The sequence below is a fragment of the Onychomys torridus genome, chromosome 13, assembly GCF_903995425.1.
Source record: "Onychomys torridus chromosome 13, mOncTor1.1, whole genome shotgun sequence".
Taxonomy (NCBI): domain Eukaryota; kingdom Metazoa; phylum Chordata; class Mammalia; order Rodentia; family Cricetidae; genus Onychomys; species Onychomys torridus.
The window spans coordinates 41,282,248-41,308,729 of NC_050455.1; the positions used below are offsets into that span (position 1 = coordinate 41,282,248).

At 43.2% G+C, this 26,482-nt stretch overlaps 1 protein-coding gene across 6 annotated transcripts in view; it reads left to right on the forward strand.

Annotated features, from left to right (window-relative positions):
- The first annotated feature begins 2,477 nt into the window (after positions 1-2,477).
- The window catches only part of LOC118594826 (synuclein alpha interacting protein), a 138,827-nt gene continuing 114,822 nt past the window's right edge, over positions 2,478-26,482 (forward strand). For 2 of the 6 annotated variants that reach the window (XM_036205032.1, XM_036205034.1), the window contains exon 1: positions 2,478-2,620. The gene's annotated coding sequence lies outside the window, so the exon portion shown is untranslated. The other 4 variants (XM_036205031.1, XM_036205035.1, XM_036205030.1 and 1 more) reach the window with 4 other exon arrangements.

Genomic DNA, 26,482 nt, shown 5'->3' on the forward strand with positions numbered 1-26,482 from the left:
AAGATATATTACAGAAATTGGGCAAAAGGATAGAGGAGGCAGATGTTTAATTGTAATAATTGAACGAGCAGTTACATGGCAGCTCTTTGGCAGATGATCTACAGTGAAATACACTTCTTCACTAATTATTTTCAGTAGCTAACTGTGAGTATAAAAATGTGCTCAGTGCTGGGGATCCAAATGTGAGAAGTAGAAGCTTGCTGTCATTGCGACGGGAGCTGACAATTAAATGGTAGGGATAAGAAATGCACAAGAAGCAAAAATATCTGAGCACTGAGTGGAGTAGAACCAAAGACATGGCAGTCACAGGTAGAGGGAAAGTTAAGAGGGAAGGGCAAATGGTCTTGGCTGTGGCTTGCCAAGGCCCTCTCGGTTCTACACACAGCAGACAGTCAGCTTTATTAGGAAACCGGCTATCAGAGACTAGATGTTAATAATAAGGCGTTAGAAAGATGAAGCATCAGCTGGTTAGTTTTTTTTTGGGGGGGGGGCAGAGTCAACATTATGCTGAGGAAGCTAGCATTCCTGCCATCCAATCTAAAATCTAGCAGCTGTTTGAACCGAACTACTTCGTTACTGCCACACTTTGGTGTATCAATTTGTGGTTTGGATTTGGCAAGGGTTTGTATAGGAGAAGCAAAGCAACAAACGGTCCCAACAAAAGCAAACACACAAGTCTATGTGGGAAAGTGTATACAAGCCTAGATTTAAATCACAGCGTAAAAAATAATCACATGGAAACAATGGTGAGCATGTAATCAAAAACATGTTGGGAACAGAAAAAAAAAAAGTAACAAAAGAACTTTGAAAAAAAAATGTAGGGGAAATAACTGAAGAAACATCACAAAGGTTTCTGCCTTGCAGTGTGGCATGCTGGTTGCTGTGGCCAGGAAAACTGCTTCACCCCAGGCAATCCATTTTCTGTACAGACAACAAAATCTACTCTCTTCTTATTGACTCATGTAAACATCTGGCTCAGTGCTAGGATTATAGGATGTTTGGGGCCACTAGAAGAGATACCTACTTATAAGTCTAATATAATTGATATCAATAAATTCAAATCTGATTTTTTTTTCAAGAAAGGGATTCAATGCATTCAGGGGGGCAGGAATCAGCATTTCTAGTATGTATACCACCACGTCAGAAAACACACACACACACACACACACACACACACACACACACACACACAGAGAGAGAGAGAGAGAGAGAGAGAGAGAGAGAGAGAGAGAGAGAGTAATCCCATCCATATCTACTGGATAGAAGTGAGAGGTGCTTTTCTCAGACTTTACACCAGGAAAAAGAAGTTTTATTTTAAACAGATGTGAGAAAATTAAACCCGATATTTTAAAGTCTTTTTAGCAGCATATGATGTCATCTGATTTCATATTTTCTACCCAGGGATAGTGTGTATTTTTAAAGTGGGGAAGCCATTTTCCATGCATGTACTTATATGTAAGCTACAATAAACACATGGCAGGACAGCATGCTATGGGCTTGGTTGTTTAGTCAAAACCCAGGGAAGGAATTTAGCGTTTGAGTAGGAAATGGAATTAAAGCACGTGAACTGTCTTCTGCTACCATCCAAGGCTGTCATTTCTCGGGGTGGCCTTCATCTATGGTAGGATTTCCTGGTAGGATTCCGGCTGGGTGGAGGACAAGGATTGCTCTGGTTATCCTTAGTCCTACATATCGCCGTATGGAACCATGGGAATGGCTTATACCATCACTCTAATTACTCAAGGCAATGTAGTTTTTAAACAACCAGGCCCTTCTTTCTTACTGGCAGTGTATTTTCAGTGATAATCTGGTACATATTCCCTTGTCAGCACCCAGGTAGTGCTGGGTTTCCCTGGATCTCAGAGCCTCTCCCATCCTTTAGAACTGGCTGATAGGGGGACAAGATGGCCCTAAATTGACCAGAACTTAGTACCTCATGCATTCCTCGGGATAAACTCAAGCAAGCAGCTTATATCCTGGAACATGAGTGTAGTCAATAGCTTTGCTCAGTCTCCAAATCTTGTCCCTCGCCTGCAACAGAGATCTGTCCAAAAACCATTTAAGGTTTCCAAGAAGCAACGGAAAGTCAATGTTGCTATCAATGCTTCCACTGTCCCCGGATTTTGTTTCGGAAATAGGAAAGAGGCATTCAGTCATCGCTACAGGCATCACTGATGCCTCATCCAGTCTCCTCCCTGCTACCCCCACCACAAGGGATGTTAGGAGTAAAGTTACTATTATCACAGGGTCTTGGGTACATTGAAACATTGCTGAATTAACCAACTGTCATTTCAGACCAAAATCTCCAGCACCACCCCTTCAGGAGCACAGAATGTTCTGGGTAAAAAAAAAAAAAAAAAAAAAAAATCCCCCAGTCCTGCCCCTTCACTCCTTGGCTAAGTTCTCCAGGGTGGGCGAGACTTGGAGAGGGGAAGGTTGGGGTTTGAAGACGCCCGTGCCAAGGCACAACGCTCTGCCAAAACGCTCCTCAGACACAACCGTTTCCCAGGACCGGGCCCACCTTCCTTTTCTCCCAGAGTATCTTTTTCCCGGTTTTATGCTGGAACCTTGGAATGGTTTGGGGACCAATGAGGTGGCAGCGGTTGATTCATGGATCGCGGTGAGGGGAGATTTCATTTCCAAGGAAGAAGGCGGGGTGGGGTGGGGGCTGGGGGGGGGGGCGGGGAAGGACAGCGAAGCCAGAGGGGAGGCGGGGGAGAAAGTGGAAAGAGGGGGCCAAAAGTAGGAGGGGAAGAGAGGAGGGAGCCTGCGGGGAAGAGCCAAGGCGGCGGAGGTGAACGCGCGCGAGGTAAGCAGGAGGCAGCAGGTTCGCCGGCTGGGGACACCCGGGAAGGCGGCTGCTGGCGAGGGGCGTGGGCAGGGCCGGGACACCGGAGGACGGTCACTGTCGGTCGGGCGGCCCCGCACGGTGGTCGCGTCCCCGGGCTCGGCGCCCCGCCGCCCCGGGGTGTCCCCGCCCGCGCGCGCCCGTTGGGGGGCCCGGGGAGCGGCGCCGGCCGCCCGGCCGCATTGTGACGTAGCGGGGCCGCGGCAGCGCCTCCGCCGCCCGCCGGGTCTCCTGCGCCCGCCGCTCTCGCCGTCTGTCCGTCCATCCCTCCCTCCGTCCTTCCGTGCTCCGGTGAGTCCAGGTCCTTCCTCCCCGGGCGCTGCGGGGAAGAGAGGGACGCGGGCGGCCGCGGATGAGCCCGTGCAACTTTGCACCCGGGCGACACCCTGAGGGTTCCCCGGTCCCCGGGGCCCCCTTTGTGCCTCGGGTCCCTTCTGCCCCGGGCCGCGCGGGGCCGCTGCGGAGAGCCACTGGGGTAGAGCCGCTGTGGTAACCCAGGCAGCTTCACCCCAGGGACCCAAGTCGCTCCCGCCGCCTCGCAGTCCTCGGCTCCGATGCAGGGGATTGTTCTTTTCATTGGCCCTTTGCGCCGGCGTTACGCTTGCTGCTGCTACCTCCGATGGTCCGGGAGGCGGCGATGGGCTGTGCCGAGGCTCCCGGGAGCACTCAAGGAGGAGCGAAGGCTTAGTGGTAGCCACACTAGTAACTAGAACAATAACAAACGTGAAGGGGATTCCGGGTGGTGTCGCTGCCCGAGGGGAGACCCCGGCCCATCAGCCCCGCGGCGCCTAGGCTGCCCCGTCCAGCCTCGGCTCCTCCTCCCGGCGCTGTCCGGCGTCCCGGGCTTGTCCAAGTCATAGGGAAGGTTTCTTTCCCGACCCTTGCTGTGGCGGTGACTTTCGTCTGCAGGTGGTAAGTGGGGATGAAGCCAATGTTGGCTATTGTCAAATGCCACGTTTTGTTTATTTCATTTTTTTTTTTTTAACAAAAAGAAAAGGGGGAATATTCTGAGCCAGTTCTGGCAGCCATACAGTTTCCACAGGAAATACTAGCATTCTTTGAGGAACACGCTACTGCTTGCAGCAAAGAAAGTCTTCAGGAGACAAAAAGGCAAAGGCATTGTTGCTCATTTCCAATGGGCCGCTAGGAGGGTGGAAACGTGTTGTTTTTTCCTGTGGGAACATTGCTTTCCTTGGGAAAGTTAATTAAGGAAACATTGCTATCCGCCCCCCCCCTCCCCGCTTTTTTCACTTGCTGGAGGTGGAGCCCCACTCTCTTGGTTGTTACTGACAAGTGTCCATCAAAGGGCCCCTAAGAAGAAAGAACCGCGGCAGGACAGTCTCGCCACACACCACGTGCTGTGGAGCCCTGCCAGGGTACAGTTTGCTAAATGAAATAAGGGCTATCTGGGGAGGCTTATGAGGATTACATCTGTGCAGATGTCAGTTCTCCGAGGTGTCAACTCTAAACACATTATGGTCAGGCATCATTTCGGTGCTGAATCTGCAAGCAGGCAAAAACCTATTTCCCATTATGAAGCAGACATCTCCGTTGGGAACAGATTCAAATCTGTATTTCATTTGTACATATTGAAAAATTTAAAAGTCAAGAGAGCAAGATGTGGGAAGGCAGTATGCTAATGTGTGCACACCTGGGAGGCAATGTCTATTGGCTGATTCTGATGTGTCTTGATATTAAATTACTTTCTGCATAGCAAAGTGCAGGGAGACACCTTTAAACTGTCCTTACAATTAGGAGAAAAATGTGTGACATTTGGGGACTGATTACAGAAGCCTCTTTCTAAGGGAGCATTAGCTGAGGATTGCCCATAATAGAACACACATGGGTTCCCAGGTCTAGAATCAGAAAGAAGACAATGATGCTTCTCCTAAGGGTCATAGAGCATCATCAATGTCAGTAATAAAGTAAAAATGGAGGTTTGTAAGAGAGCTTTTATCAATCTGAACGTAACCTTTATTGTCCCTAAGCATTTCATGAAGGGAGTTTACAAGAGCTAAAGTATCTGAAAATGATACTGCATTCATGAAAGTGATAAGTTCTGTTTGTCCGGGTCCAAAGGGAAGTGACTAAAGCGAGTGGATTTTTGTGTGCCATGTCACAGCTTTGCTGAGTCCAGACAGCTGTTCGGTGCAGGTGTACAGTGGAAAGAGAGAATAGAAGCCAAAAAAAATCTGCGAGCACTGTTGTTGTGGAAGGACTTGGAGGAACTTCACTGCGCCTGGGAGGAGGGGAACCCACAGAAACATCTAAAACATACAAATGCTCTTTGATATTATCAGAGGAAGCCTGGAGCCATGTTTCTTGCCAGAGTTAAGTTGTTCCTTGTGAAAAGAAGAAATCTCCCAAGTAGCAGGTGCATCATTAGAAACAACACAGGGGACTTTCTCTTTTAAATGCAAAATCTAATTGAAGAGCCACAAGAGGATCGGAGACACTCTCCGAGTCAAAGCCTAGGTTTTGGCAATCTTTCAGGTTACAGATGCGAGTCCCATAGGAGACATATGTGTCTTCAGAGACAAATAATATATGGGGAAAATCAAATAGTTGCTTCTGTGCGACATGAACCCAAATATACTTGTGTACTCTTGCTGTTTGGTATATAAATCCACTTGCAAAGTAACATTTCCTGAAATGAATACATCATTTGGGTTTCTTAGTTATGTACTATACATTATTTTCCAATTAGATCATGGACTTTACGGTTTGTGGTTGGAAACTTAATTCTTTTATTAAGCCTTTAAAATGAATGATCATAGCTGGACACAGTGATGTATACCTGTCATTCCAACACTGGAGAGGGAGGGGGCAGGAGGATCACTGCAAGGTCGAGGGTCACTTGGGATACATAATGATTCCCACGCCAGTGTGGGCTTCACAAGCAGAACTAGTCTCAAGAAAAAAAAAAAATCTGAATCAGAAATAAAATTAATGATCAAAAGAGTGATGGTTCATTGATGCCCGAGCCCAGCAAAAGTGCTAGTTGACTCTTAAATTGTTATTGTATATTCATTTGGGGTATATGTAGAGTACAGAAGTATAAAATGCAGGGGTCAGAGAGATGGCTCAGGGGTGAAGAGCATCAGGTGCTGTTCTAGGAACCCTTGCCAGGTAGCCAATCTCTGGCCTTGGGCCTGGCACAGCAGACCCCTTTGGACTAGCCGGGGTGGCGTGCACATGCCTGAGCTAGAAGCATTGATTTTCAGCCTCCCCAAGGTGACATGCCTTATGGAGTCAGTAAGTGCCTCCTCAAGAACACTGATCATCAGGGCTAGTCAAGGGTGGCACAATCAAGGGATGCCCACTGCGGAAGAACACTTGACAACTGATTTGGGCCTGGCCACCGGGAAGTAGGCAGGAAGCAACAAGTAAGGCATATTTATAGTGAGCTATGGGTGCACTAATAAAAGCTAAACCCATGGAGTAGTCGGGTTTTCTCATGGAGAGCCAAAAGTGAAAAGATGGGCTTGTACAATGCCTCATCTGGATTCCTTCACAAATGTTAGCGGACATTTTACTAGAAAGGAATGGAATTCTAAACACGTTCTGTTCTGTCTTTTTCCTGAAGACATATTCAAATTGTGGCTTCATCCGCCTCATTTGTAGATAGCCAGACTGAAATTCAGGTGGTGTCCTTACCATCAAATGCAGCTGTTGGGCCAGACAGAACACCTGGCCTCAGTGACTTCACGCAATTAGTCTGAGCAGCACATACAGCTGTGCATCGTGGACGAGCCATGGATGGACCAGCTTAAATCCCAGCGTACACTTTTATAGTATTTTTCTGTTTTATTGCCCAAGCCTAAGAAGCCTGAAGATACTCAATAAATGTTAATTGAATGAGTGAACGCGCCATTATCTAGTGTAGTAACATTTTCTGAAACAGTCTGGTCTGGCTTTTCATTATTCAGGGTAGAGTTGGCTATAAAATCCCTAAGTGCCTTCTGCGAACTGACATGTTTCCAGGCACTCCTGTCACAGTAACGAAAGTTATTCTTTTCTCTAATCCATCACTCGTTAAAGATAACTTTTCCTTTTTTTTTTTTTTTTTGAAATAGAAATTGTTATGGATCAAGTATTTTTGCAAGTGACAGAAACCAAGTGACAGTCTCCACCTATTCAAGTGGGAAGGGACAGATAGGACCATGGAGACACACTAGAGATCCAGTCTGAGCCCCTGTCTTGCATGGTGCTAAGACTGGCTTAAAAAGAAAATACCCAAAAAAGAGAGAGTGGGTTCTGTCAAAGTACACATAGCAGATACCTATTCTATCTGTCTTTTCTGGAAACCATGCCTGTTCACGACATCCCTAAGCCCCAAACCTTGGAACTAGACCTAACTCCTTCATTTCCTTCTCCACCTGGCCACTCCCAGAAGCCTCCTGCCCCAGTTTTGGATCTTTATTTCTCCTCTGAGATCATCTGTGTTTACCGGGCACCTGAAGATGATGCCTCAGGTCTCCCGTTCTGGTCCGTCCTTGTCCAAAGCATGAAGTTCTCTTTCTAGAGAAGCAGATGCAGTCAAGCCATGTAACTAGAGCCATTCACAACCTTGTCACTTTCCCGGGGCTGTGGACCATGGATCCCAAAGTCTTGTGCTGTGCACTCTGCCTTTTTCTGAGAGTGCAAGAGAGGGGAAGGAAAGGTGTGTTCATGTTGGCTGACCTGTATCACTTTAAGGGACTTACTGGCTTTTACATGAGTTGTTGCCTCAGTGGGATATCATTGCATCCTTCTTGACCCACTGAACACCATTATCTTTTCAGACTCAGCCCCAATATTTTTCTCTCAAGAACCCTTTGATGTCTACCGCCTCCTATATGTCCCCTGAACCACACTTCACCTTTCGATACAGCCTTTCATATGAACGCAAGTCTCCCCTTCTAGACAGATGAAGACTGTGGTGTCTAGTTCTCATGGTCACATCTGCTTAATCTAATGCTGTTCACACCACGTACGTCCTGAATCTTTCATCTTTAGAGATTTTTTTAAAGGATATTTTCCCTTAGGGTTTATCTGGTTTCCTTTAACTTGATTCTCCCATGTGTAGCTCAGAGTAGTAGACAAGAAGCCAGATTCTCTTTGAAGTTGCTGTTCAGATAGTTTATCAAAAGTGATTTTTTTTAATGATTGGCTTTTAATTAGTCCCTAATGACTACATTAAGATAGAGCCTGAAAATGAAGCAACCCAAAGTAAATTGCTGGGTTGCCATCTATGGCTTGCAGATCAGAAGAATCATTCCTCATACCACAAAGGAAGATGGCTAGTGGCTCCATTTGTGAGGTCTATGGTGCTCTGTGCTGGGTGCTTGCTAGATGCCTTGTAATTACTTTGTTATTTAATTTTCACAGCAGACCCTTGAGTGAAGTCTTTCTTTTCTCATGAGGAAACAAAGACTGAGAGAGTTGCAGTGGCATGTTCCCCTGTAAATGTCTTCCTAGTGATGGCCAAGTTGCAGGAGAGCTCGCCTGGGTGCCTGACCAGTAAAAGCAAGCTCAGACGTGAACCTCCCATCTCATGACACGTAATGCTTTTAGCGCTGTTTTAAGGTGAAATGACTGCCTCTGGAGAGATGACCTGGGGTTAGGAGAACTTAGTGATCTTTCAGGGACTCCAGTTCAGCTCTCAGCACCCATACTGGGTGGCTCACAACTATAACTCTTCGCCCCCTACTGGCCTCCACAGGCAACTGTGGTCTTACATGCACATACCACACCCTCCCATACACAGGAATAAAAATAAATCTCTTAAAGAGGGTTAAAACATCCTAGTGCATGTATCCCAGCCATTGACAAATTGGTTAATGGAAAATATATCCAGAAGGAATGATCCCGGCACTGTGTCTCAGATTACATCAGATTATAATGATTGGTAATGCCAGGGTTTTTGGTTTTTTTGTTTTGTTGTTGTTGTTGGTTTTTTTTGTTGTTGTTTTGTTTTGTTTTGTTTTGTTTTGTTTTGTTTTGTTTTTTGAGGGCTTGTTGCTCCTAGTATTTTACTGCTTTGTTTTCTGGAGCAGACATGAATGGCTTGGTTTACTCTCTACATTTTCAAAAGGAACAAGACTGCAAGCCACAGAGCTCAATGCTTTTTAACCTATTTTTTTTCCATCTAAGGTTCTCATAAGAGTTATAGAGTCTTTACTTTGAGGGAAAAAAAGATGTGCAAACATACATGTATACTACTTCCTGTTGATTTTCCATGACTCCATGGGCCCTATCTGTTATTGAGAAACTTTAAAGCTGACCCAGAAGAAAAATGAGAGTTGAGTATTTCCCAGACAGCACATATAATCATTTACTTTGTGTTTGTCAATTCCCAGTGTTTTTTGGAAAGTGTTTTATAGCTACCCAGCTCTCTAAGACCTGCACCACAAACTGTTTTACGCCATGGTAAATGAGGTGAATGGAAGGAACTTAAGTGGTAAAATGCAATTAAAGGCAGAATCACATGTGTGCTGCCACCCCTTCAGGATGCCTCTGCATGCATGCATCCTATCGTAGAGTCAAAGCTGAGCCATGGAAAAATGGAGCCTCCCTCGACCTCTACCATCCCTGTGGAAAGTTGGCTAAGTGGCTGCTTCTACTGCAGAAGCCTCTTCCAATGACCCCAGTGCAGACTCAGGTAGCACTCCAGGTTTCCAAGGATCTCAGTTCACTCTACCTCCCTTGTCCCTGACTCACACAGTGGGTATTTGGCCTCATTAGAGAGAGCATTCCTGGTTTGACCTTCTCCTCGATACAAACTCCTGCTGTTGGGTGCAATTCACACATTGAAAATTCGAGCCAAGTTGATACTCAACAACAAAAGTGACCATCAGTTCTCCTGGTGACCCCTCTGAAGATATTAATTGAGGCCTGTTGTTAGCCTTTGTCCTCCAAGCTCCGGTCACAGCAATGGGTAGACAGAGTCTAGGCTTGTAGTACCTACATCTATCCTGGAGGGGCTCAGATATTTAAATGAGTATTGGGGTTAATGGAAACACAAGCACAAAGAATTTTCTACTGAAGTCTCTCTGTTCCTTGCATCTTCAGAACTGTAGTCACAATCCTGGGTCTCCTCCAGAGACTTTTTTTACAGCAATGGGGTGGAGGTGGGGGTGGGAGAGAGGGGAGTGGCAGGAGGCAGCATGCAGGTTGAGGAGTTCATTGTAGTCTCCTCTCTGCAGACCTGAAGCCCAGAGTGAGCCCATGAATTAACCTCAGATGGGGTGAAGATAGGGTTAACTGGTCAGTCTGGCCCCCAGTAGAGAACTGCTCCCTTTAAACCACAAGCTGCTCCTAATTTACTGGGGATGTTATTATCGTGGATTGTCTTCTCTGGCTGGCTTTGCTGCAAATGAATGTAGCAGACAAACTAACTCAGAAAGCAGTGACATTGCCAGTCTCTCTGTGTCTCTTCTTCATGCCGTGGTTACCTCATACCGTGGTTGCTTCTCCCGGCCTGTTCCGGAGACAGCCTCCCAGAACCTCCCTAGAATTTCCCTTCACAGACAGAAAGGTAAAATCTCATGAATGCAAAACACATAAGTGGTTTCACGTTTCCTAGCAGGCATACTATAAGTAAAAGCAAACACGTGACACTGATTTTAATCATATGTTCTCCTTAACCCAGTGCATCTAAAGCCATAACATTTCCACGTGTTCTAAATCATTAACCGGATACCTTGCATTCTTTTTATTTTTGCGCACTAAGTCATTGAAAGTTGATGTGCATTTTATACTTGCCCCAGACAAGCCACGTTTCCAAGGCTCGCCAGCTCCTTGTGGCTAGTGGCCCCAAATTGGGATACAGACCTGGACTGGAGAGTCATCAAGTTTTCTTCATCTGACTCAGTCTGCACTTAGCTTCAACCTCAGTTCTTGCCTGGCCAGGAGATGTCTGTGGCTTTGTATCCTCCCCAAAGCGGGTCGGAGGGTAAGGAATGAATGACACTTTGCCATCCCTCTTATTCATTCTGTAGTATGTAATGTAATGTAACTGTAGCATTCCTGCTGTAGACTGTAATGAGCCCTCAGTAGGAGGGAAATGAATGAAGGAGGATGTTTGCAACCCTAGGAACTGAGGGGTTTGGTATGTGGAGGCTTGCCTTGCCACACTGAGCATACACCACATTCACAACCTCCGGTTTCCACCTCCCAGCTCTGCTCAGAGTCACAGAGCCCTGTTTGGGTCACACTGAATGACTGGAAGCTTCCATAGTCAGAAAGTGAGAGGTTGCCCTGCTGTGTACTGAGCCTACACATTTATCTTCTGATTTCATTCTTTGATGTCAAGCAAGAACTCTACTATGATAAACCATGATACTCTTTCCAGGATGAGAAAACAAACAGGAGAACAGGCCAAACCCAAAGAGTCATCCACTAGACAGACCTCTTACTGAGATTACCAAAAGCCCACTAATATACACAGCATTAGTACACAAGAAAAAGCGAAAAAGTGAGCTGGTAGAGTCATCACGAGCTCTGTTTTCTGATGATTTCCAGTTAGCTTTCCTCTCCCTGAGAAAATGGGAGATTTGCATCCTAAGAACAATTGCCTGTGCATGTGCAGTATTTAGATGTCTGCAAGTGCTTCTAAATGGTTAAGAGTGCGTTTTTGCATCTCTACTTTATCCTCAATGATAAATGTCACGTAAAACAATCCATTCAACCGCATCTAAAAGATTGCTACTCTCATGAGCCGTACTAATCACAGTTGTGAGAAGAAAAAAAAAAAAATCAAAGTTTGGAAACAGGAGATTCCAGTGTTTCATCTAACACTTGAAAACAGGGGAAAGAGTATGATTACCTCAAACCCACTTAAAGAGTGGTTGGGGGGCTAGAGAGATGGCTCAGCTGTTAGAAGTACACACTTCGCTTGCACAGGACCCCAGTTCTGTTCTCAGTACCCACAACCTACTGGCACCCCACTTCCAGGGGATCCGACGCCCTCTGCTGGCCTGTAGAAACACCAGCATTATCACACACACACACACACACACACACACACACACACACACACACGCACGCAAGCACGCGCACACACGCACGCAAACGCACATGCACACACAAATAACTAAGTGTGGAGAAAAAAAGTGCTGAAATCAAAAGTAGACTTAGGCCTAACCTCAATGTGACCAACATTTGCCATCTTCACCTGTAGGTGAAATTTTTTCTTTGGGCCGACAGCTCATAAATAATGACACAGAAATTATTATATTTATATTTATTATTATTATTTATGAAAGCTTGGCCTTTAGCTTAGGCTTGTCTCACCTAGCTCTTCTAATTTCAATTAACCCATTTATATTAATTCACGTTCTACCATGTGGTATTACCTCTCTTTCATCTTGCACTGCCTGATTCCTCTCCATCTGGCTGTCGACTCTGCCCTTCTTCTTTCCAGAGTTCTCTCTGCCCCTGGAAGTCCCACCCAACCTCTTCCTGCCTACTTATTGGCTAGTCAGCTCTTTATTAAACCAATAAGAAGGTGCCTTAGCAAAGACACATCTTTACAGTGTCAACAAATATTCTGCAACATTCACCCTAGGAGCCTCTTGACCTGATTGAAATTGTGTTCCCACATCCACACAGGAAAAGTAAATCTTGCTGTTCCATGCTGTGTATCAGGAGGATTAATGAATTCAGACAACATTTTGAGCCATTTAAGTAAAGAAAACTCTTAGGGTCACTGGAGCGTGAAGTAACATGCCAATATTTATTTTTGCAAAGTAAATTCCTGAAAGCTAGAAAAATCGTCACATATACCATATGGTAAATAGCTGAACATTAGCCATGTTTAAGTTATCTGATGGCCGTGTCAGGAAGACATGGACAGTTCAAGATGGACAACACTTTCCTCCACTGGCTCCGATTTGGGGACTGCTGCTTTCATCCGAGTCTCTGCAAAAAGAATCCGTGTCTCTCTGCAACCTACATACACTTCTTCAAACACCACGGCTCTGGGGTGCTGTGCTGGTGTAATTGAAAACCTATAAAAAGGCTGAGAGCTCCTTTTGAATTGGCTCAGTGAACTTGGACTGGATTTGTCAAAGTGGTGAAAGGTTTAAAGGAATTTTCATAAATGAAGTCTCCAAGCTGTGTGTTAACCATAGAATTCCAATGAACTCCAAGGCCCATGAACTCAGAGGAGAGTGGCTCAGAGGAGAGCAGTCATAGCAAGATGGAAATCCATGATTCATTCTCATCCCTGGAGTTGGGCAGATGCAAGCACACTTAGCCACTGATAATCATAATTTAGCAGCCCCGCTGTGTACTAAAGCTGCAACTGAGAACTCTAATCTTTAATTGAATCGAGTACTCACAGATTAACATGGTGAAAATCTCGGGTACTGGATGTAATACAATGTTTACTAGTGTTGCTAAGAAATAGAGCAGAGATATTCGAAGTTCCAGATTGATTTGCTGAGAAAGGGGGCGGTTCTGCCTCTCCCTGTTGGGAGATTCTTCACTGCTCCTCACTTCCACAATGTTGTAAGCGTGTTTCATGCGCAGAAGCCCTGCATTTTCAAAGTTGTCATTTGTAATGGGTACATGGGCATGTGTGCCCAAGTACACCCTCAGTGGCTATTTGAAAAAGAGCCCTCCCCTCCTCCTCTCCCTGCCCTGCCCCCCCCCCAAGCTTGCATGAATAAGCATCATGAAGGTTAAGGGTTTTTAGTGAAATAAAGTTTTCTATTTGTTGGACTTATCAAGAAAATATAAAGTTTCTTGAAATTTAATTATCACCAGGCTTTGCATTCTGGCCTTAGTGGGAAACTGTCAAATTATTTTAAAAAAATTTTTTGATCCAGGTTGACAGTTTTCCAAAATCATTAAAACGTGCATGTACAAAACCAGTTCTACTCTGCTTTTTTTCCCCTCTTTTCTCCCCCATTTGGCAAATCTCACTGCACGATGCATTGTATAATAGTTTTTTTTTTTTCCTTAATGCAAAGCTGACATTTGCACAGCGTGAGAGGGAGAAGCTATGCCAGCTCGCTTGCCTTGTCTCTGAGAACAAGAGATTGCTATGTGCTATTTCAGTCAGGACCAGGCATTAAAAAAAAAAAGTGTCCTCAAAATAAGAGAGGGGGGGGGGAACCCGCAGGGACAAATTCCTATTTGATCTATTCAGGCAGGCTCTTGTCCTCAGGGTCTGGTATTTCAAAGCAGGAGGCCTTCCTGAGAGGGAAAGCCAGTGAACACTTGACTAGCTGGTTCATGCTTCAGAGTTGAGAGGACTTGGGCTCATGATCAGATTCTATACGACATCCAATCTCAGACCGAGCTGGATGGAGTTAGGGAAGGGTCTGCCAGGGGCTGCCAAGGGACAGGATCATGGCTGCACGTCAGCAAATGTCCTTAGCTATCTTTAGGACTGTTATTAGAACACACTTTTACCTTTAGGGTAATTACGGACGCATTGCTGAGGAGAGCCAGTTGTTAACTGTGCTAAGAACTGATTTCTCAGACTACAAAAGCATCTACTGGGTATTGCATGATCAGTGTGTGTTGGCTGGAGAAGTGAATCTTTCAACATGTCTTGAAAAGTGAATGTGTTTATAATCTAAGACCTGAGGCTAGCTCCAATGCAATTAACTGAAGCTAAGGGCTTTCATTTTACAAAAGAGAATCACTTATTTATGCCCAGAGCGTCTGAATAAAGGTCTTGTGAAATCTGTAAGTGAAAATGTCATGTAGTGGAAGATGTCACTGCTTGGTAGATGGTTAAAATGGTAATGAAACCATAAGGTCTTAAAACCTACTTTTCTAGAACTTCTGATGCTAGGTGAGAATTTGGAACTTTGACAACAAAGAGACAGAATACTAAGATAATAAAAACTGACATGTGAATTAAAAACTCCTTTAAAGAGTTAAGTATGATCATTTCCATTGTCTCCCCAGACAGGGGAATATGAATGCTGTTGGTAATAATGGTAGACAGGATGGTAGATGTCACATTGGTTCTAAGTTTGATGTTGAACATAAGCACAGGCTAGATTATCTATATGCTTATAAGGCATGTGATTTGGGGTGGTTTATTAAACTTTTCAATATTTTGATGCAATTTCATCCTTTCTCAAGTTCACAAATGTTTCTTAATTACTCCACTTATTCAAGGTGAGTTTTAGTGGTTGGATTTAAGTAAAAATAGTGGTATCAGCTGGGCAGTGGTGGCGCACACCTTTAATCCTAGCACTCGGGAGGCAGAGGCAGATGGATCTCTGTGAGTTCGAGGCCAGCCTGGGCTACCAAGTGAGTTCCAGGAAAAGGCACAAAGCTACGCAGAGAAACCCTGTCTCAAAAAACAAAAAACCAAAACAAACAAAAAAATGATATCAGATCCATTCCCTTTTCTTCACTCACTGTGTGTGCTAAGGTATTTGTTGGGTTTGCAGGATGAACTGACAGGTCTCTTGCTTCTGATTGGGTTCCCACTAATCAGAAAGACCAGCTGGAGATTTGCAAACAAGTGGAGAAAGAACTTTAAATGGATTCCCTGAGCTTCCCGTTGCCAAACCACCTCCCTATTGGCTGCAGCTGTTCCCTGTAGCCATCTCTCTAGGTCTACTACTCTCAGGGCTGTGGCATCTGTGCCCCACTCCAGACACTTCAACGTGGTGAGTGCTCCTTGAAGTCTTTTTGTTTGTTTGTTTGGTTGGTTGGTTGGTTTTATTTTTCGAGACAAGGTTTCTCTGTGTAATTTTGGTGACTGTCCTGCCTCTTAGTTTGTATTAAACTATCCTCAAATTGCATTTGTATCTGTGATCTGTTTCCTGTCAGGGACCTGATAGACAGAAGTGACTACCTGTCTCAGAAGTCATTATAAGAATAACATAATTTTAGTAGATTTAGTACAATGATTGCTTTCTAGTGTGCACTCAACAAAACTGAGTCCTCTGTTATTTAATGGAAATTCCTTCATTGGGCAGTTTCACCCTTGTATGAACATTGTAGAGAGTGCTCACATAAACTAAAATGGCTAGATGGGTGATATAATCTTACCATTGTCACATTCATATTCCTTTACTGAGCAAAATATAGGATGTATAGCGGCATTGTTGACATTACAGCATTATCATCATTGGGCCACATACCTAAATTCGAAAAACTGAGGCTTGACTCCACAGCCTGATTCTGCTGGGCTCTACTACTCAGCTACACTGCCAAACCAGCTTTCTACTGTTAAATAATAAACCGGGTATGCAATATTGTGATTGCATTATTTAAATCTTTCAAAGTTTAAAAGGAAAATAATAATTATTTTGCAAATATTAAGAGTGAAAAAATAAAAAGGAAAACTATCAAGGGCCAAGGCCATATAGGGCTCACATGGCATAACTAAAATGTGAAGAAAAGATTTTATTCTGCTTCCCAGGACAGGGTACATAGTCATAACATGTTTGGAAGAGAAAGCTATGTTTTCAAAGTATTTTTTTAAATTCAAACAGAATCCACATGGGATAATTGGGAATGTCTAAAGTAATAAACCACAGTTGTGACTACTAAATAGCAACAGGATTGAATCATGAACACTTCACCATCTTTGGGTTAATTACTGTAAGGTCTAGAATTAAAAGCTCTTCACATTCTTATCCTCTTGATAGTTTCAAAATAGATGATGTTAGGGTGGTATTTCTTCTTGGCTCCTGCTGAACTGAAAACTAGCATCAGTACGCTTGGTACATCTTTGGCTTCAGGCTTAAAGGGCTTGTTCTTAAGTCCTATAAAATGAGTTGCTTTGTGATTTTTAGCATTATTTCACACAAACTCATGCTCATTGAACTGTTTGTCAAGAATGAACACTAGAAAATTCTCTGAAGAAAAAGCCAGTTGGAAAAACAGATCATAACCCTCTTTCTTTACATTTCATAGTACATGCCATAGGTTATTAAAATTTCAGACTGTGCCGGGCAGAGGTGGTGCGTGCCTTTAATCCCAGCACTCAGCAGGCAGAGCCAGGCAGATCTCTGTGAGTTCAAGACCAGCCTGGTGTACAGAATGAGATCTAGGACAGGCACCAAAGCTACACAGAGAAGCCCTGTCTTGGGAAAAAAAAAAAATTCAGATTGTACAAATGTAGCTTTCAATGTCTTTGGAAAAAATGCCCACACATTCTCTCTCTAACAATGCAGAAGGGCGGGGGAGAGGAATTTCAGAAATGCCTCTTTGTTACAATTAAGTAGAGTCAAATTGAAAGTTCTTTTGATGTCGCTCCATGTAAGTATTTATATATCCCTCCTCCTGAGGAAGGAGCTGGGAAGTCAAAAGCTAATGCCATTGCTAAAGGACCTGGTACTTCCAGGAGGAAGTATTAGCATTCAAAACGCTGGGCTTCTCTTTCCCTTCTTCTTTCCCCTTTAGTATTTTCTTTAAGGTCTTTTCCAGATAGGATTCCTTCTTTGTATTTTATGTTTTCTTTAAGAAAGCATTTTTGTACATTGACAACTAAGCAAACATTAGCTTTCTCAAGTATGTATTGATTATCTCTGAATCGCCCTTAATTTTCAGATCTGGTAATCAAACCAGGGTCCTACCTGTGATAGGCAATTGCACCATGGAGCTGAACTGCCAGGCCAGATTGCCCTGTCCTGAGGTGGTCTCCCATAATGCTCTAGTGCATTGGTTCTCAACCTTCCTGACGCTGCGACCTTTAATACAGTTCCTCATGTTGGGGTGACCCCCAACCATACAATTATGTCATTGCTACTTTATAGCTGTCATTTTTCTACTGTTGTGAATCATAAGGCAAATGTTTTTGGAGATAGAGGTTTGCCAAATGGGTCACAACCCACAGGTTGAGAACCGCTGCTCTACTGTCTCCTTATCCAACCCTGTTCTCTGCTACTGCCTTCCACTGTGTTTCAGTTTCACCTTTTTATTTTTGGCCTTTGGTGAAATAGTCACATTTTCACTAAGAGGCCAACATATCCCTAGTCGTTGCTAGAAATAATTATACTGTTTTTAAATCAGTTGTATTAATACCAGTGTCAGTCATCTAGGAACACAGTGAAGTTCTTCGTGGATTATACTGAAAATATGACCTCATAGCTAAGAGCCTTCCCTGTTTTCCAAACAGTAGTCAGGGGTTGTTAAAATGGCGTCATTGGTGTTGGTTGGAGAGGGAGCTTCTCTTCTTCATTCCTTCATTCCATGAACACGTGATTTAGTAATCTTTCTGGGATGGATGTAATTGTTCCCTCCTAGAAACAGTCTATCCAGTGAAGGAAAGTGTCTGTCCATAGTAAGAACAGGGACCCAGTGCTGTAATCCCAAAGAGGAGCGAACAATGATGCATCTTACCTACAATACAAACAGAGACAATCAGATTACCAAAGGCTTCCCAGAAAACATGACATTTCATTCAGAGCTAAGGGTTGAGTTGAGTGAGTATTCACTAGACAGGAAATTAGGGGGCAACATTTGAGTTGGACAGAGCCCGAAATCATATTTTGTTGTCATTTCCTGCTAAGATATATGGTGTGAGAGTGGCAGGCGATAAAGGTTCAAAGGATGATGGGAGCCAAATCTTGATCCATTTCCCTCTGAGGAGGAAGGGGTTTAGTACCACGTTCACTGAACGGTATTGATGTATAGTCTCACGTAGACTGTGCCATCCATTCTCAAGGTTTAGCCTGTCACCTCTCCTGGCGATGTCCACATTTTTTTTTCTAGTCCTAGACTAGCAATCCTTTGTCTTTTCACTATCTGATTTCTCATGTTCTCTTCTTAAAAAGAAAAAGTATCGAGGGGGATGGGTCGCTCACAAAGTTTATGCCCTCAGAGAGAATTCATCTCCCTTCTTTCAAAAATCTTGGCTTTGTCCCAATTTCTAAGCTGGTGAATGGTCCCAGCTTTCAGGGGAGTTGTCTGTAATGTTACCTATGCTCCAGCCACCCCCCATCTCCTAGCCTGCAGAGATACAACAAGTCTTGCTTTTTATACTTTTTCAATATCTGTCTCTCTTGTGCCCCATTTACATTGTCATCATTAAGGCTGCCATCATCACCTTCTCCTCTGATTATTGCAGCAGTTTTCTCTCTCTCTGCCTTTTTTTTAATTGAAAAATTTTTCAGACAATATGTTCTGATCATGATTGTCCCCAAGCCTTTCGACATCCCTACCCACCAACTCCATGCCCTTTCTTTCTCTTTAGAAAACAGATAGGTAAACAAAAAATAAGCTTAAAAAAAAGAAAACACACACAAGAATTTCTGTCTCTGTCTGTCTGTCTGTCTGTCTCTCTCTCTCTCTCTCTCTCTCTCTCTCACACACACACACACACACACACACACACACACACACACAACAACAACAACAACAACAACAACCCAGAACAGCCATTAGGTTGGGATCCACAATATACAAGCAAAAAACCACTAGGACCAAAAAAATGCCCAGACAAAGACACATGAGACAAAAAGTCTGCAGAAATGCCATTGGGTTTGTTTTGTGTTGGCCATCCACTGCTGGGAAAGAGACCTGTCCTACTTGTGCTTAATTCTGCAGCAATTTCTTACTTCTACTGTTCTCTGATCTATTCCTGCACTGTTCCTAAAAGTGATTTCTTCAAACATTTTGCTAGCAAGTGTGTATGAAGTCTTCACTAGGATTAAAAACCAAAATCCTCAGTATGGCGTATACATCCTCATAATTTTGGTCTTGTCCATCCATTCAGCTTCATGGAGCCCATGGCCTACCTCTCACTCTTCACCATGATTGCTGAATGACTTCAGTCTCCCTGACATTCCCAGGGACTGTGATTCCCCTGGGTATTTTCTCCTTGTTCGTTCTCAGCCTTCTTGCCCTGTCAACTCATTTCCTCTGCCCTCTGCCCTCACCTCGCTATCTGTGTGGTGGTAGATTATTTATTTTTGTCCACAGACACATCAATGCCAGACATCATGTTTCAGTCACAGCGGCTGTATTCCTCCTGCTGAGTTTCATGTCTGGCATGTTGCTGTGCTGCAAGCCATAGCGTTTTCTAAGCAATTATTACAGACCAGGTGGTGCGAATTTATTTACATACATTATCTCTCTTAAGAAATTAAAACAAGGTGGCAGTATTTGAAGGTAATGTGGCAAGGAAAAAGTGAAGATGGGGCGTTGAGATTTGTCTGAGGGTGAACTCTCACAATAGTATGTTAGTAAAACAAGTTAGTGTTTAGACCTATACAGGGGTAAAGGTAATAGAGAAATCAACCAGAGAGACGACGTTAGAGTGTTTCCTAGTGATGCTGGGTGACAGGTACATGCGTGGCTGATAATGCATAGAGAGCCTGGCCAAGGAACTTACTTTATTCAAATTATAAAGTCAGTGATATTTTGATGCAGCAAGCTTATGAGAATTAGAAAGGCAATCAACTGATAACAGGTCAGGAAGTGGATTATATGACCACAGCCTGAAAGAAAAAGGGCAGAGATATCATGAGACAGAGACACCACATGGCTTTTAAGCATAAATTGGTAAAAGAATGAAGATCCATGAAAATTATAAAATCAGACTCAAAGTTTTTAAGTAAGTATGGTGCTATGTGAACTTTAGAATTATTATTTTTAATATTATTTGAGATTATAACATATAACGTCATTTCCCCTTCCCTTTCTTCCCTCCAAACCCTGCTATATACCCTCCATTCTCTCTTTCAAATTCACGTCCTCTTTCTTTGCTAATTGTTCTCACAAACATATACATATATGTATACACATATATATTCCTAAATACGTAAGTACAACCTGCCCAGTCAATGTATGTTTTCAGGGCTGACCATTTCATACTGGATAGGCAGTTGGTGTCCTCTTCCTTGGGAAAGACTGTCTCTTCAGCTCTTAGCATCCAGTTTCCAGTGCAATAATCATAAGTGTGATCTTTATCAGTCCATTGTTAGAAAAGAATAATGGTTGAACGTGTGAAGCCTGGAACCAGAGTACTTGTATCAGTGTGTTCAAGCTGCTAGAACAAAGTATGAAAAGCTAGGTAGCTTTTAAATAACTGGAACATATTCTTATACTCCCAGAGGCTGGGAAACCCAAAATCAGAGGCCACCAGATTCAGTATTTAGTGAGGAGCCACATTCTGGTTTGTAGATGCTGCATTCCCAGTGGGTCCTCACAGGATGGAAAGGCCTAAGGGAGCTCTCTGGGTAAGGAGAGTCATCTCTCCTGACCCAATCACCTCTCAAAGATGCTCACCTGGTAATATCATCTCACGCGTGTTTGAACTGTAACATGAATTTAACAGACACAAAGTTCAAAACGCAGCATGGCCTAGCAAATCGTGGAATTCATAATCAATACCTGTAATATCAACCCACTAAAGCTGTTCACTTTTAAAAAAAAAGGGAGGGGGCGCTTCTTCACTTTCTTAGATTCAACAAATGTGCTGCCCCCTCTCAACACACACTCACACTCATTCTCAAAACATTCACCTTGTCGGGCAGTGGTGGCACATGCCTTTAATCCTAGCACTCAGGAGGCAGAGCCAGGTGGATCTCTGTGAGTTGGAGGCCAGCCTGGGCTACAGAGTGAGTTCCAGGAAAGGCACAAAGCTACACAGAGAAACCCTGTCTTGAAAAACCAAAACCAAACAAAAACAAAAACAAACCAAAAAACAAACAAACAAACAAAAAACCATTTACCTTGCATTACTTCTCTATCATAACACTTTTCCCAAGTTAAGATCCTAAGTTCTATTGTTTGTCTATTGCATTTCTTACCCAAGACTATCCATTGTTGGATGCTGTTTTTATGAACCTTTGCCCACTGTAGAAATCCAGCAAACGTATGTTGAACGAGTAAGTGTGCAGATGGGTCTTAGTTTCTCTTCTGTTCCTAAGATAAAATACTCCAACAGAAGCAACTTAAGTGAGAAGGATTTGCTTTAGGGACAGCTCGTCATGATGGGGAAGCCATGGCAAGCAGGAGCTTGAAGGACCACACTGTATCCCCAATCAGAAGAGAAAAATGAGGACATGTGTGCTGATGCTCAGTTTCCTGTCTTGTTTACACAGTCTGGGATCCTCAGCCCAGGGAATGGTCCTGTCCACAATTACTCTGTGCCTTCCCACACTGATTAATGTAATCACGGCACTCTTCCACCAGCATGGTCAGAGGCCCATCTCACAGATGATTCTAGATTCTGACACTGACCATCACAGGGAAATCATTATGTAGGACAGCATCTTAAAGAGATTATGCTGCCATCTGAGTGTTTTTGTAAACTTTGCTTGCTGTTTGTTATAACTGTGATGCTTGTTAGCAAAAAAAAAAAAAAAATCCAAAATAGAAAATGCAAAGATATATCAGTTGAAAAACCATTCTTCAACTCAGAGACAGATATTTACCATCTTGGTGTGTTTTCTCAGTTTGTTTACTTGATAGCATAACAATGTATAATCTAAATATATCATTTTGTATTCTACAACTTTGACTCTGTATTCCATAACCAGCCTTGTTTCACACTCTAGAAAAGATTTTTATAGTGACTTCTATTTTAAAGTGGTGGGGTAAATGTACATTGATCCCCACCTTTTAAAACAACAGAAATAACGAGACACAGAGAAGAAAATCCACATCTGTAATGAAGCAAGTCATTGGCAGCAACCCCAGAGCACAAACCCTACAGTGCATGCCAAGTCTATAACGTGTGGACACAGGTGAGGGAGGATGTAAGGACCTACACTTATCTCATCTCTTTGGACCTTGAGCAAGACATCAGTTTTCCTCAAATTAAGTGCACTGCCATAAAGCCATCTCCATTGTTTCCTGATTTATGTGTCAAGATCTAGATCTGCAGCAGGACTTTGGGAGAGGTTAGGAGTAATGCCACAATCATCCACATATCACCACTTGAAGGTAGGCAAGATGAAACCAGAGAGAAACCATCCTTTGCCCCTTTAATTTTTTTTCTCTTAATCTTCTGGCTGAGGCAGCATGCTGTGGGGGAAGGAGGGAGCAAGCAGCAACTGCCTTTAAGAGCAAGCAGACAGAGAAGCAGGGGCTGGAGAATCCAAAGCTTTCTGAAAGAGCAAGCCAGGCATTTAGGGAAAATGCCTTCCTTATTTCTGCCTCAACACACCGAGACACTAAGTAGTGCGTGGTGAACTGAAGGGTGGCTAGTTTCTCCCTAATCTATTCGTTAGATAGACACGGCCACTGTGGAGAAAATAACCCATTAAGATTAGAAATAAGAGTGAAATAGCTGAGCTTGGATAAACTTTGTGTAGTTCACAGAACAAGGTTAGCACCTAGATAGGTGTCATAAATCAAAAGATTAGGCAACCCAGCACAAAAGTGCACGTGTCGCTGTAATTGTAAAAAGGGGTTTCGCAGCAAACGATGAAGCTGAGCTTTTCAAATTGCTGAAGTGTCACTGTTTATTTATGAGCCAAGATAAAACTCATTTCTAGATAAATGACTAAATTGAAATACTATAATGCATACCATTCAAGTGCTGTTATGGTTAAAATATGTGACCATAAAAATGTCACATTATTACAGAACCTATTTGTTGGTTGGGTATTTTCTGAGTCCTGTCTCCCCATTTATTGACTCCCACTAGGGTTTTACTGCTTGCCTTGCATAGCCAATACACAGTAGCTGTTTTAGAAGCGGGAGACTGCCCTTTCTATGTGGTACAGCCTTTAAAAACACTCAGAAACTTAAACTAGAACCAGTGTTCTTGATGGTGACATTGGATGAGGTAGCCACAAAAGCATGCCTTGGCAGCCATCATACCTCATTTACAGAAAAGCATTGTGCTCTTTACTCAAGTTCATATTTAATTTGAAACTATATTTTTTCTTCCTATTGGTCTTCCATTTCCTGTAAATGCTCAACTAAAAAGATAAATACCTACTCCCTACCACTAGGGCTGGTATGTCAAATGGAGCAAAGTGTAGCTTATATAATCAGCAGAGAACAGGCACCCCATTTCATAGCAAAGTAGTTCTGTTTTATGTGCCTTGAAGGTTATAAGTTGCAGTCTACCACCAAGGTTTATAACATTTTGGATATTGGTGTGATTAGGCCACAATGGACAATGTTTGGAGATATAAGACAGTAAGTCATTAAATATTTTGTAGACATGAAATACACACTGTGATAGACCTAGAGAAAGTAAAAGCCTTAAGTAAGAGAAGATCAGTATGGGGCAAGGACAAGATGGTTCATTGGGTAAAAGTGCTTGTGCAAGCCTGGAGATCCAAGTTCAATACCCAGAAACCACATAAAGGTAGGAGGAGAAAACTGACTACACAAAATTGTCCTCTGACATGCACATGTATGCTGTAGCATGACTCTGCTCCCCACCCCCTACCCCATCCTCCATCATATTAACACATACACAATACAAATACTATTTTTTTCTTAAAGAGTGGATAAGTATGGAAGACTGCACTCACGGAGAGGGGAGTAGTGAATCCAGTGGGCAGTCATGCAGCATGCCAGAGATGGATCAGGGCAGGCATGAGCTCTCCACTAGGGTCCCAGGAAGAAGCACCAAGCAGAAATGAACCCTTACCCAACTCCAGACCAAGTGCACTTTGTACAAGTACTTCGCATAAGTTAACTAATTTTGTCTTTACAATTGCTCAGTGAAGTAAGATGATTAGCTCCTCTACAGAGAAGAGGAGGAAGGCAGAGGGAGAAAAGAGAGAAGGAAGAAGCATGTTGGAAGTGATGTGCCTCAGTTCCACCACTCACTGAAGCTCAGCTGAAACTTGAGTTCTCGATCATGTTCCCAGTGACCACATTCTTCATTACCTCTGTTGGACACAGTTTACAATAACAGAAGACAGTTTTTAAGAGTTTAGTGCTTTATTATATAAAAGATGAGTTGGCAGCGAGATCCTTCTTCAGAGTTTCTGCCTGATTAACTCAAGAGATTTCCAGGAGAGAGGTGTTGACAAAGAGGTGGTGCACAAGTCCTGGAGAGTGAACTCAAGGCATTGACATTGTGGGAGGGAAACCATTCGATGACTTAGAGACAAGATTTCAGTAGCAAAGCCTAATTTGGAAAATGTAGACTCGCATTTGAATGATTACTTCATTTACTTCTATTCTGCAATAGAAAATTATCTTAATAAGAAACATGAAATCTTGAAACATTTATAGATTAAATATCTCGTAAAATAGTTGTCGCCTCTATACGCATGGAGAAACCGCTGGTTTTGATGTGTTCCCTGATTTGTGGTTCATTCCCTTCACTCTTGTTCCCTGGAACAAAAGTGATAGTGGTCCTATAGGTGTGGGCTTAGTTCCTTGGAGAAGTCTGAAAGGAACAGATACCAATGACCCAAAGAATAAAGCCTCTTCCTAGGCCTACTTGTAGTGTCAAAATTACAACAGTGTTTGAATAACCATTCAGTTCTGCAAATCACAAAAATAAAATGACCATTCATCTGGTTTTAACTATTTTTTTTCTCATTTTCACCTGTGTTATAGAGCCAGCAAATACTTCAGCACTGGAGGGTACCTTAGTTGTGATGTTGCAGGAAACCTGGCCACACACATTTATTTGGCAAGTGGTCCCTCTGGGCCATCACTGATGCACATCAGGTTCTCAGGAAACAGACCTCCAGCAGGAAGTATATGTTGGGTGCTGCTCCCAAGTCAACACCTCCTGGAGCAAAGGCAGGGGCTAGAGTACTCGAGAGAAACTGGGCTCTGATAGAGTCCCACAAGACCTTAGCCAACTCATGGAGACCCCAAAGATTAAGGAGTCCTTCAGTACTGAACTGTGTTACAGCAACAGAGCCTCGCCTGTACAACTCACACCATCCCATCACTGGCAGGACGACACTAAAAGGTGACTATGTTACCAAGGGACAATTCCTGTGGAAAGCTGACAGCCTTTTATATTGGGCAGAATCCTTCCCCAGAGCCAGGGGAAGTTAATTTGAGTAGCATACAGCAGTGTCCTGTGTCATAACTATAATCTCTATAGTTTATATTTGGCATTTAATTCCTAGACAGTGTTGTCGCAGAACCCATCTTCTCACAAAGAAAGTGAATTTAAGAAAAAATTGTTTTAATAAGCCATTTGCTGTATAGAAAAGAAATAACACATACCGGTTAGCAAGAAAATGTATGCATGCGTGTGTGAATGTGTTTGTGTGTGTATGCATATACGACTGAGTGATAAAGTAAATAGGGTGGGCCAATTTTCTATGTGTTATATCCTCTAATGTGTGTAGCTTCCTTGCAAGGAAGGTATGCTCCTCCTCGTTCCACTGATAAGTAAGCAAAATTGGAGCATTCAAGAGACTGATGAGATCAGCCATTTAATGGTACAGTCATGCTATCAGGCCAAGTCTGCCCAAACCAAAGCCCTTGACTCAGTCATATTGTATATTGTAAGTTCTAGACCTTGAAATTCAGCCATGAGCTTTGTGCTTTGATAGATAACTTTTGCCTCTGTTGTAACAGTGCTTTCTGATCCAGCAGTTTGTCATCACAGATCTCAGACTTTTGATATTTAAACTAAGCATGTGTCTTTGGACCTTGCCACAAACTTCTATTGGGGAAAAAAGGGGAACTACTTTATCTTTACTTTAGTAGGACTGAGTGCTGACAGTGGCCTGGCATCTTATAAAAAGATTGTTCTGAATGCCTGGTGTGCTGGTACATGAA